Genomic DNA, 11,093 nt, shown 5'->3' with positions numbered 1-11,093 from the left:
AGTGGAAGACCCTTCAGTCTGGACAGGTTCAGGCTCCCTGTTCCCACTTTCTGGGATAATCCCCTAAGCACATGGCTGGGATGTGTACCCGTTCCAGTCCTTTTGGTGAAGCTGGACCACTCTGCTGAGAGGAATCCAAGATCTGAGTGACCAGGTCTTGTAAGTATTAATAATCTCAGAAGAAATCTCTTTCTGAAACCCACCATCCACCGAGAGCTGGACAATGCTGAGCTCTGGTCCTAGTTACTAAAGTCGTTTCTGTAGTTCATACAAAGCTTCTCCCATGGAAAAGTCTGTGGAGTACAGGCTCGCTGACACATCAAGTCCTGCTTTGTCAGCTCAGCTTTGCTGAGAAGAATGGACTAGATCCCTACCTCTTCTAGCTTCTGTGGACTTTTGACATGCTTTATGCCCAAAACACAGATTTAGCTCTTCTCAAACAGAAGACTAAACCCAAACCATCATAGCTGGGTGCTTGAGCTATGAAACTGTTGTATAAAAGTGCATGTTGGTGACATTTCTGTTCTCTCTTCCTCTACCAACATCCCAAATGCAGGGAGTGACACTTCCCTCCCCCATAAGGTTTTTAAAATACAACACACACATGCCTAGGCAGGGAGACTTCAAGGCTGTGGAAAGGACATGTATGCACATATGTCCAGGGCTTGTTTTCTAAATCATAAAAAAAGGAGAAGGATGCAAAACACAGGTCTGTCTTCAGTGTTACAGTCTGCATTGCTGGAAGTGCTTTCTTTCTCAGCCTGCTGTTTTGGTGGGGGGAATCCACTTTGGGGTGCCGATCCCCCCTGCACCTGCACGCAGAGAGCCTGGGTGCCGCCTTGGGTTCAGCGTGGAGGTGCCCGCTCCCCAAAGGCAGCCTGTGCTCCTGCACGTGCTCTTGTGTGGAGCTGGCCTTTACTAGCTTTCAGGCTAATGGTTTTATAAAGTGCTCAGGCTCAGAAATGCCTTTCAGTCGAACAGGTACGTTCAGCCAAGGGAAACAGGCTCTTAGGGGCAGAAGGATTTTTATGCACAGAGGACCTAACTCCTGATGTTCCAGCATGCCTGACTTTCACCTAGAGACCCCTGTACATAAAAGTATCATACACCATATGTACATCAAATGCCTGTCCAGACTGCAATGGATGCTGCTCTTTTAAATAACTTTTTTTTTCTTGCTTTGTTGGGCACCGCAACACTGAAGTCATGTTGAGAATATAGCTCTAAGCCTCGTCTAAAAATGAGAGTTAGGTGCTCAAGCCATTACTTAGTCACTTCTAAACTTCATCACATAAGCTTCACACAACAGTAAAATGTACTTGGTCACAGTTATGCAGAAGACACTGCAAATTCTCTCTTCCATGGAGGTGATCAGAGTCATCTCCTCTGGCCACCTGCATATTCTCAGTGTGAAACAGAAATCATGTGTAGGGCATGGCATTAGTTACCAAACTGCAGTGAAAGGGTAAGATGGATTTTTTTACTGTACTTGAAAAAGCGAAGACATTAGAAGTGAGGAAGGAGTTAATCGTTGCAAAATACATGGTCATTTCCTGAGCCCTGTGGTTGGATGAGTACAAACTTTCAACTATTTCTAATTCTTCTCTGTCATTTAAGAGGCTTTCAAGGTGCACTGTACATCCCAGACCAGGTAAGGAGTACAGCTTTTCACTTCTTGATTGTTTATTCAAAATTGTTTTTCAGTGGAGTCAGACTCAGTCAAGACTGATCTGTTCTCCCTCCTATTATTTGCATCTGAAGGGAGAACAAAGTTCATTGCAATCCAAGAAGTACATGTGTGTCTTTGTGCCAGATGACTGTGAGCTGTAGAAATAAAGAAAGAACTGTATGGGTTAATAATAGAGCAATGATAATGAAAAAGTTATGTTACACATAGTCAGAAGTCAGAATTATTACAGCAAATACTGCAGTAAAAAAGAAAGGAAACTCTTACCACCAGTTTTAAGGAGTTCACTCTGCACAAACCACTATCAAAATAAGAGGTTCTTAGGTGTACAGTTTGCTTTAGTAAGGAAAGTAGTAAAAATCATAGCATGTCTTCAACAGTATTTTTAAAAGGCGGAAGAATGAGCTTCTACATATTGGGGGAGGAAAAAAACCCAGATAATTTTGGACCAGTTTTATTTGTAAATCTGGACCTGATATCTACCTTTAGCTATCGCAGAGTCATATATTGTAGTCATCCTGAGACTGTTCCTGAGGTTTGTAGCAACCAAACATACGCACAGAAGTGACTGTGGAACCATATCATAAAACGATATAATTTCATCGGGGTCTTTTGATGCATAAAACTGAACTCAGACAGACAGGCACCAGAAGGAAGTCTCATTAACACAGTGCACTCTTGCATACTGCATTTGTTGTCTCTTAATAGACAGGGAGAGAGACTATTTGCGTGAAGGTTTTTTTAATAGTTCAGAAACAAGCATAAAATAGCCATCTGTAGGGCAGTTATTGTAATAATGTGCTGTCACCAGGTCGCCCTACAGAAAGTGAAATTGTACGTGCTGTGAGGATCCCTGGGTGAAGTCATACACTGGAGATTCAGGTTTTTGGTACTTGCTTTTTTTAAGTCTTTGCTTGTAATCAGTTTTAATGTTTGGACATTGGCTCCTTGACTGTGCTCAGTGTTTGGTATAAAAGCTTTCTGGATTTTATACATAGTGGTCGGGAGAATCTAGCTAGGGTTTTCAAAAACATTCATTTGATTCAGACACGTTAGTCCCGTCAATGTTTGGACTTCGTTCCTAAATTACCTCCACCTTACTTGTGAGATTGGTACAACTGTAGCACTTGGACCTCTGTGATGAATTTCACCCTTAAAAGACTCTATGAGCCACAGAAGTTTTGTCACTGTCATCTACAGATGGGGGACTCGGACAAATCCCAGTTGACACCAGACTTGTGCCCTGGTTTTCGCAGCTCCCCAGTGCAGGTGATCTGATCAAGAATCCCAGGTCTTCCCTTGTAAACAGCCATACATCAGTTTAGACGCAGCCAGAGAGCATGTCACCATTCTGCTAGGGAAGAGGCTATGGCATGGGTAGAAGCATTTGCATCAGCCTTAGTCTTCTCAGTTTGAGTATCGATGCTAAGCAATTTGCTGTTCCTTACAGCTCTGTACGGCCTTAGCTGCTAAATACTTGCAGCCTATGCTACAGCTTGCTAGATGAAAGCTGGCTGAGGTGTGCCTACCCATCCTGCAGTCACATTTCCCAGTTACTGCATAGGCACAGCTCAAGGGAAAGTACTCAGCAGCTTTGTGTGGGAAGAGCAAACTGAACCGAGGCCTCCCCTGGTCGCCAACCAGCAGCTTACCCACTGCTTCTGCCTTCAGTTTTTAGCGTCCCTTCAGGTACATTTATTGAAAATGTGTATTCAAATTCTGTCTTTCAGGGTGGGTTTGGGTTCAACTCAGATGCATCTGCCTGTGCAGACATTTTGCTCTCGCTGATGACTGTAAGTGCAGAAAAGGACAGCTTAGGTGATTGTAAATGTTTGCTCTCAGTGCTTTCTTTCAGCATGAGTATATTTGGTGTGGGAAAAGGGTGTACTCCTCTGCTCTCTGTCAGAGTGAGGCGTACGTTATATGTAGCGGCATAATAGGATGGAAAAGAAACAAACCCTAGAAAAGCCATTCCTTGTATGGTAAATGTGGTCTCCCCCAGTAACTGCTGTGTTCTGGTCAAGTGGCTGGAGAGGAGAAACCCAGCAGCCCACAATGCAGCCTCAAGAAGTTATCCTGTGATGGGCTGCCTCTGTCCTGCTCAAAAATGAAGAGACAGAAAGACTATTTCTCAATGTGTTTAAAAGATGTGGTGGTGTTTTGCACACATATTGCCGCCTAACAACTTTACTTCATATTTGCATAGTTTCCAGATAAGAAATTGTTTTGAAGCAGAAGTCCAGGGGGCTTCACCACTGACAACTAATGTTTGCAAAGCCTCCAAATGGACAGAAGTATTTTTTTTGTATCAGGCATATTTATTGACACTGTTCTCATGTTTTTCACAGCATGCAAAATGAGCTTGAAAATGGAGCTCTCCTCTGAAAAATGACTTTGTAGAAATGGGAGCATTTGGCCCTTGACTACTGCCTCAAAAAATCCTGGATGAAATGAGCTCATTTTATAAGTAAATGTCTTTGGGACTGTTGTTCAGGCTTGTTTACTCTTACTGCCAGCTCTCAAATGGGAAGGTCAAGTTGGTGTTCCTCTTGGGCTTACTATTTATACGCAGGAAACCTGAGAGGGACTCCTAGCCTCAGAGTTAGTGTTGTTATTTTAAAATAGGTTTAAAATGGGTAATATAATCCAATTTTTGTCTAAATGTAGGTGCTAATCAATAAGAAATATCCCACAGGGTTCATTTTGTACACCCTTTGAATCTGGCAATGTCAGTTTGATCTGGTGTCTTTTCATATATTTTTGATCGGAAGCCTTCCGTCCTTACTGAAATTTTCCATCGGTAGTCTTATTTTTCAGTGTTGTTGAGTATTTAACTAAAGCTAAGTATTCAGACAGAGAAAGAGAGGGAGATATCTCTACATGATTCATGCATCAGCTCAACTTTTTTAAATGCTGGATTTTAGCTCTCGTTGATATCATAACAGAGAGATTCTGCCTTTTTGCGCACAGACTGATGAGGGCCCAAGAGTTGTTCGGGCTGGGGCAAGGCATTTATAAGCTTGTTCATCAAGAGCTGTACATTTTTGTCACATTTTCACACTGCTGCATGAGGAATTCGGGCTCAGCAGCTGGTGAATTGAAAATAATTTTACCCTCACATCCTCGCTCTCCCAACTGCTGATTAAGTCTTGAAATAACAACAGAAATTACGCACCGGTACGGTCATGATGAAGCAGCTAGGGTTACTTACTACCATATACACTGCATCTGATTTAGATCTGTCAAAATAAGAAGGGAAAATATCAAGTCACCAAAAAGTATGTGCGCTTTTATCTTCTCTTCATCTTCAGATGTGGATATAATGCATCTTTAGTAATCCTGCACAGGTACATTTTATAGCTAATGAACTGTGTTTTGAAGCTATGAAAGGGAGTGTTATCAATGCTTGTCACTGTTTGGCATTATCTTTAGATGTGCTTCTTTTAAAAATTTTTTTTTGGTAACAACCGATTCTTAAAAGATTTTTTCTTTGGTCCTTTCTGCAGCTCTTACTCAGAGAGGAAATCTGATCTGCTGCAGCACGGAAACGTCAGCGGTGACCACGGCGAGACAAATTCCTTAGGGAGCTGCCTGTAAGTCTGATCAACATTTAAGATGAAAAGTTTTGCATTTTCTTTGGCAGGATGTTACATACAGAGTTTAGTATGAGGCAATTGCTGAGGCAATAAGGGAATATTCAGGAACACAAGCCTCTGCTTTGAGTAGGTGAGTAAGCACAAAGAAAGGAATTATCTTGTAAAGACTTTTTCTTTCTTTTTTTTTTCCCCCACAACTTCTCAAAAATATGATCTGTCTTTGAGACTCTCAATCATGCCCAATTGAAATCCTGTTCTCCCAGGATCCTGGGTACACTGAGTAGACCCCACTTCTGGTCTACAATGGTTCAGCAGCTGAAGACTGGGAGAATAAGCCTTTCGTACTTTTGTTACTTCACCTTGTGACAGTCAAGCAGTGTGGGGATCAAAGGGAAATCCTCCTGGAACACAGGGGGTGGTGAGAGTTAGGGTAGGAAACTGTGGATAAGCAGGAACAGAAATGGTGAGGGAAAGAAAATAAAAGAGAAGAGGAAAATGGGTAGCACGAAATCAAGGTAGATGAGGACAGAGGGCGGTGTCTGGACAGCGGTTAATGGGAGAAAGACAGGGTTTGGGTTATATGCTACAGATGACGTCAGTGGGTTTGCAGAGGACAGCAAGGAGTGATCCTTTCAGCTCTTTTCCTCAAATACTCTGGAGAAAAACCTGAAATATCCAGGTCTCAGCAACCTAAAAATAAATCTTCAAGGGAAAGTATGATTGTCTGCACCCTCTAGTGGTCTAGACAGAAAATACGTTTTTACCCAACAGTAGTTTTGCACTACATCCATTTGCTGGGACCAGTCATACCCTGGTCTTTAGCTTATTTGATGCATCTGTAATAACTCTTCTCAGCCTCTGAAACATGATGGCTACATCCAAACTCCTTTTTGGGAATGGTCTTTGGTCTGTGATAACTCCTAAACTACACAAGATAGTTGTGTGGGGCCCAGAGTTGTTTGAGGGAGCATTAGCTGGTGTGAAAAAAACCGGTGCCATAACTATAACAGACCAAGGAATTGAATTTCATGGCCTGAGCCCAGGTTCTGACAGCATTTAATTTACTAATATTGACATACCCTTCATGTAGTAACATCTCCCTTGTGCATGTGGTATAGTCCTCAGTCCCCTAAGTGCAAATATTACAGAAGAATACTTCAGCACAAAAAAATCAACCAACAGCCCATTCAGAGGGAGACTGTTGCCTATCTCCTTAATCAGTCTCATCTACTTGCTGCTGGAGGACACATGCTGACTGAGAGGTAGGACTACAGGAAAAGGCAAAGTAGCCTTGTGATTTTAGTGACTGAGTGATGTCCTGGCAAATGAGATCCCGCCACTGATTCTGCCTGGAAGTCTTGTGTGATGCTGAGAAAAGGGCACCTCCATAAGAAAAGGATACATGAGAAATGCCTGAAATGGAGCTGGGGTAGAACTTCAGAGCTTCAGCTCCAAATGAGGACAATTCTCATACAGCCTCTGACTACTGGGGAATTATACCCTAGTAGTTGCTTCTCATAATATAAGATAGCAGTACTTAAGATAGCAGTACTTAAGATACTTAAGGACAAGTATAGAGCAGATATCCATTTGCAATTATAGAGCAATTAGATTTTGACAGGACTGAGAGAGCTGGCCTAGTGCCAGTAAGGAGCATGCTTAAAGCACATCAGTAAGACTATATTTCTTCTTTAGAAATAAAAGTACTTCCTTTTCAAACACAGTCAAAGAGTAGGAAGTAGTGTAACTCCTCCTCTAGAGCACTCTCCTAGGAGAAAGAGCATGTATGTTCAACAGTCTCTTTGGAAAGTATTTAAAGCTTTATCCACCTCCTTCCTTGCTATCTAGATAGTATGCTAGATACCACAGTCTGGGCTGATTTGCACCTGGCCAGTTGAAGCTGGAAGAGCAAGCAGTGGTCATTGGACAAAAGAGGAACAGATGCCTGAAATATCATTGAGCTAGAAGGCAAAAGACCTCACCTCTGGTCTCATCTTCAAAGACACTATTTCACATTAAGTAGTCACTGGATAACCCCAAAGGCCAATCTAAAGAGTAGATACAAGGCCATGTCCACTACCTTACAGTTGGTGACTGCCCCGTCACTAGGCTAGAGAATCTCTTGCCCTCCTGCATGGCGTTTTCATCTTTCCCTGAGTTTTCATATCTATAATTTCTTATTGCGCATCTTTGATGTGAAATATGGGCAGTACCCAACAGCTCTGTGGTTAGAACAATCTCCTGCTCAGATAATAAGTCCCATGGTCAGACTTGGGAGGCAACCTGAAGCATCTATTTCCTGACCTTAACCGCTACTCTACCATTTAGACAGGGAAGGGAAGTGTTTCTCTTCTATCAACCATCTTAAAAGATTGTAGCAAATCATATTCAGTCCCCAGAAAGAAAAGGCAATGGGGAATTTTCATAAAAAGAACCTTCACAAAGAGGATCAAGGCTCAGGTCTCCCAGTAGTTTTCCTGCGAGAGAGAGGATGTTCTGAAAGACTCACTAAGACTTTTTTTTCCAAGTTTTCATGTTTCCAATGTTCATGCATAGTCTCCTTCAGATGACCTATGTGTGTGGCATGTGAAGAGTGCTGACTTCACACTGTTCCTCATCATTTTGTGGACTATTTCAGATCCCATTCTGAGATGCCTAAGTCTTCATTGGTGCCTTAATCCTTCCACCCATGTGATGCTCATCTTACCGAGCCTGAAATCCTGTTTCAGATCTGGCTTCAAGGGGTTAAGCTTTCAGAAGTAGGCACCAATTCTGAGTTCCTCATTTTCAAATGCTTATTAAAAGACACCTGGGTCTGACTTGCAGAAGTATTGAGTACTCACAGATCCAGATATAGTCAATAGAAATGTGGCTTTGAAACAGTAATATTGTATGTAATGCCAAATGCTCTTAGAAATCAGGTCCTTGGCAACTCAGGGCCTCCATTCCACACTTTCCTGTTTGTAATATGGGGTTAAATAATCTTCAGATTAGAGGAAGGCTGCAAAGAAGAAATTTGCGGGTCTTTTTGAAGCACTTTGATGCTACAACACTGGATGCCACAAAAATGCCCACAAATTTTTTATTTGGTATTAAGGACAAGAGTTTGAACAGTGCACTGTACATGGGGCATAGTGTCAGTCATTGAACAATGAGGAGAAAAAAGTCTAAATCTTTCTGATGGGGTATTTTGCCTTTGGAAAATTGCTGGGCAGGCATTGGTTCCAACAAAGATCAAATGGAAACGGGCAGGCTTAAACTTGTCCATTTTCCAGCCAGCTGACTTGTAAAGTTTCTTGGCAGCTGGATTGATTGGCTCTCTTCAGCTTGTTGACTTCCAGCTTTTCACTAGTAGGATCATTAAATTGCAAAGCAACCAGGGGAACCTGCTGATGAAGTTCTGGCTCCCAGGCTCTTCAGCTGTTTATTTGTCCAGGCTGCTAGAGCAGTAACCTTCCTGAGGTATATGAGCATTGTGAGTATTTCGACAAGGAAGGAAAAGACAAGACATTTTCATAAGGGACACCTTCCCCTCCCCTCAATCCCAGGTCTCTGCAAAGCTTATGATCTCAGTGACACAGTGCTTAAATAATCAGTGCACTGATCAGAGCTGTTGTGGTCATTAGAAGTACATAGTTAGTCAAAAAGTTTGCAGCTTATCCATGAGTGCAGCTAACAGAAGTTGGCTGCTAGTACAAGAATGTGAGACTGAGTTAAGCAGGAGCAAGATCAAGCCCTTAAGCTGAACTAAACACTGCTTTGCATGTTGCATATAGCACCTCTTTATCAGCCCAATTTGTGACCTAAATCTGTACGTGCTTGTCAAAGAAAATATCTGGAACCCACTCTTTCACATGAAGACATGCATTCTTAGTCACACATTTCCCCCACGGGGCATAAAGATATTGTTAACACCTCTAAGAGGATGAAGAATGAAGTTTCCTGCTAGGTGTCTGGCTTTCATGATCTCAGCAATTCTCTGCTGTGTAGATACATAACCTTAAAATCTGGTCTTGGTGGATAAAATAGCCTCACAAACTCATCACTGAGATGTTTCAGGTTCAGCGTATGTTAAATGTTTGAGATTTTAAATCATATCTACTTGTGAAAGCTTTTTTTCAGATTTTTAAATGAAAAGTTTTCCATCAACAACACTTCTCAGAGAAACTAACCGGACATGGCACAGTTTTACATGTTATAGTAGGCTGTATATAGGTTTGCTCGACTCACATGTTTATTCCTTCTAATGTTACTGGGCTGTCTTACATGAGTACATGATTACCCCCACATGAGAGAGGCAGAGATCATAACTGATCTGGATATCAATAACATAGATGGTTGGTCTACCCTCGGCTTTAAAATGTTTGCACAGAGTAGGGTGGATTCTCAGCACCTCCTAGTTTTTGCTGCTGCAGTACTGCAAAAATGAACTTTGCAGTCTCTCACAGCAGTGCCTGGGGATCACTTTGTTATACGGGGAACACCAGCACGTGGAAAGATTATTCCTATGCCAGTTAGTGGTAGGACGGCAGAGAGAGACAAATTGTACTACAGAAATATCAGCTCCTTTGGTTGTGCCTACTCTTCTGGCTGCTCTAACTTGTCTCTGGGACTAGTGTAGTCATGAGTGTAGAAGGAAAAATAGGTGGTCATAAACATCTTTGCCTACTTCTAAAGAGCATGGGGGCACCTGGGGATTTGACTTCCTCATATTTGAAATAAAACGTAGTGTTGCAGCTTGCCATTGCCAACAATTTCATGGTTCAGACTAACATGCTACAGGAGCTGTAAATGCTCCTCTACCCCCACCTGTCTCAGCAAAGGAAAAAGTTCTTACCTTCCATATATCATAATCTTAAACTTTTCTAGTAAATCTGAAAAAAGGAAATGAATAAGTAGGGGTTTGTTCACAAAGGACCGGCCAGAAATTCAAAGTGTGCCAGGCGTTAGAAATAATGTCACGCTTCTATATCAAAGATAATTTTGTGTCCAGCTGTGGGCCCAAGAGAGCCGAATGCTAAATGCTCTCGCTCCCTGGTGCCTTCAATGGAAGATAAATGTATTCGCTGGGTCTTGGCCCATTCATAAATTGGGTCTGTCATGTGTTAAGTCACGCAGGATTTGGTGCAGGATTTGCAGACCGGTTTTTGTTACCACATGAAATACTCTGCCATTTATTCTGAGCTACAATTTTATTGCTTTGATCCCAGGCTGAAAAAGGGATGGGTGAGAGGCATTTTGAGCAGTTAGCATGAGACTCACAGTGACACTCTCCCAAAAGGGGAGATAACACCAACAAGCTCTCCAGTGGCTCTGTGGGGAGTAGAAAACACTAGCCTATTTTCTTCCTACAATTCTGTGACTTACGGTAGATTACTGTGTAGTGAAGATTGTCATTATTGTCATTGCACATGTCTACAACCTTCTCCTGAGTTATTATGGCCATGACACACAGAAAACCATATGCAGTTGCAGAAATCAGGGAAAGGAACAAAAAAACATTAGGTGGAATTATAAATGTCTGAATTGCAGGCTTTCATCCAATTGGCCAAATATTTTTATGCAATGCACAGAAACTTAGTTAATCTTGGGACCTACACCCTTTATCAAATTTGGCTAGAATTAACCAACACATTCACATTTATCAAGGGAGAAAGGGGAAATACAGACCTGTGAATATAGACCAAAGATCCTTTTCAAACAAAGCTGAACAGCAGCTGAGCTCAGTAGTTGTTTTTTCTTTATATTCTTGCTTCTAAATTAACGATAAAGTGAACAAGTGGAAGTGTTTGATGCTTGCTCTGGCTGAC

The 11,093-nt window shown here is 42.0% G+C and overlaps 1 protein-coding gene across 1 annotated transcript in view; it reads left to right on the top strand.

Annotated features, from left to right (window-relative positions):
* Nucleotides 1-1,609: 1,609 nt before the first annotated feature.
* P2RY8 (purinergic receptor P2Y8) overlaps nucleotides 1,610-11,093 on the top strand; it is a 33,971-nt gene continuing 24,487 nt past the window's right edge. Inside the window, exons 1-2 of the mRNA XM_009281356.1 lie at nucleotides 1,610-1,651; nucleotides 5,194-5,280. The gene's annotated coding sequence lies outside the window, so the exon portion shown is untranslated. The remainder of the gene's footprint in view (nucleotides 1,652-5,193; nucleotides 5,281-11,093) is intronic.

The sequence above is a fragment of the Aptenodytes forsteri genome, unplaced genomic scaffold (assembly GCF_000699145.1).
Source record: "Aptenodytes forsteri isolate BGI_AS27 unplaced genomic scaffold, ASM69914v1 Scaffold212, whole genome shotgun sequence".
Classification (NCBI taxonomy): Eukaryota; Metazoa; Chordata; class Aves; order Sphenisciformes; family Spheniscidae; genus Aptenodytes; species Aptenodytes forsteri.
The sequence above is the reverse complement of the archived record's forward strand: the minus strand, read 5'-3'. Positions and strand labels throughout refer to the sequence as shown.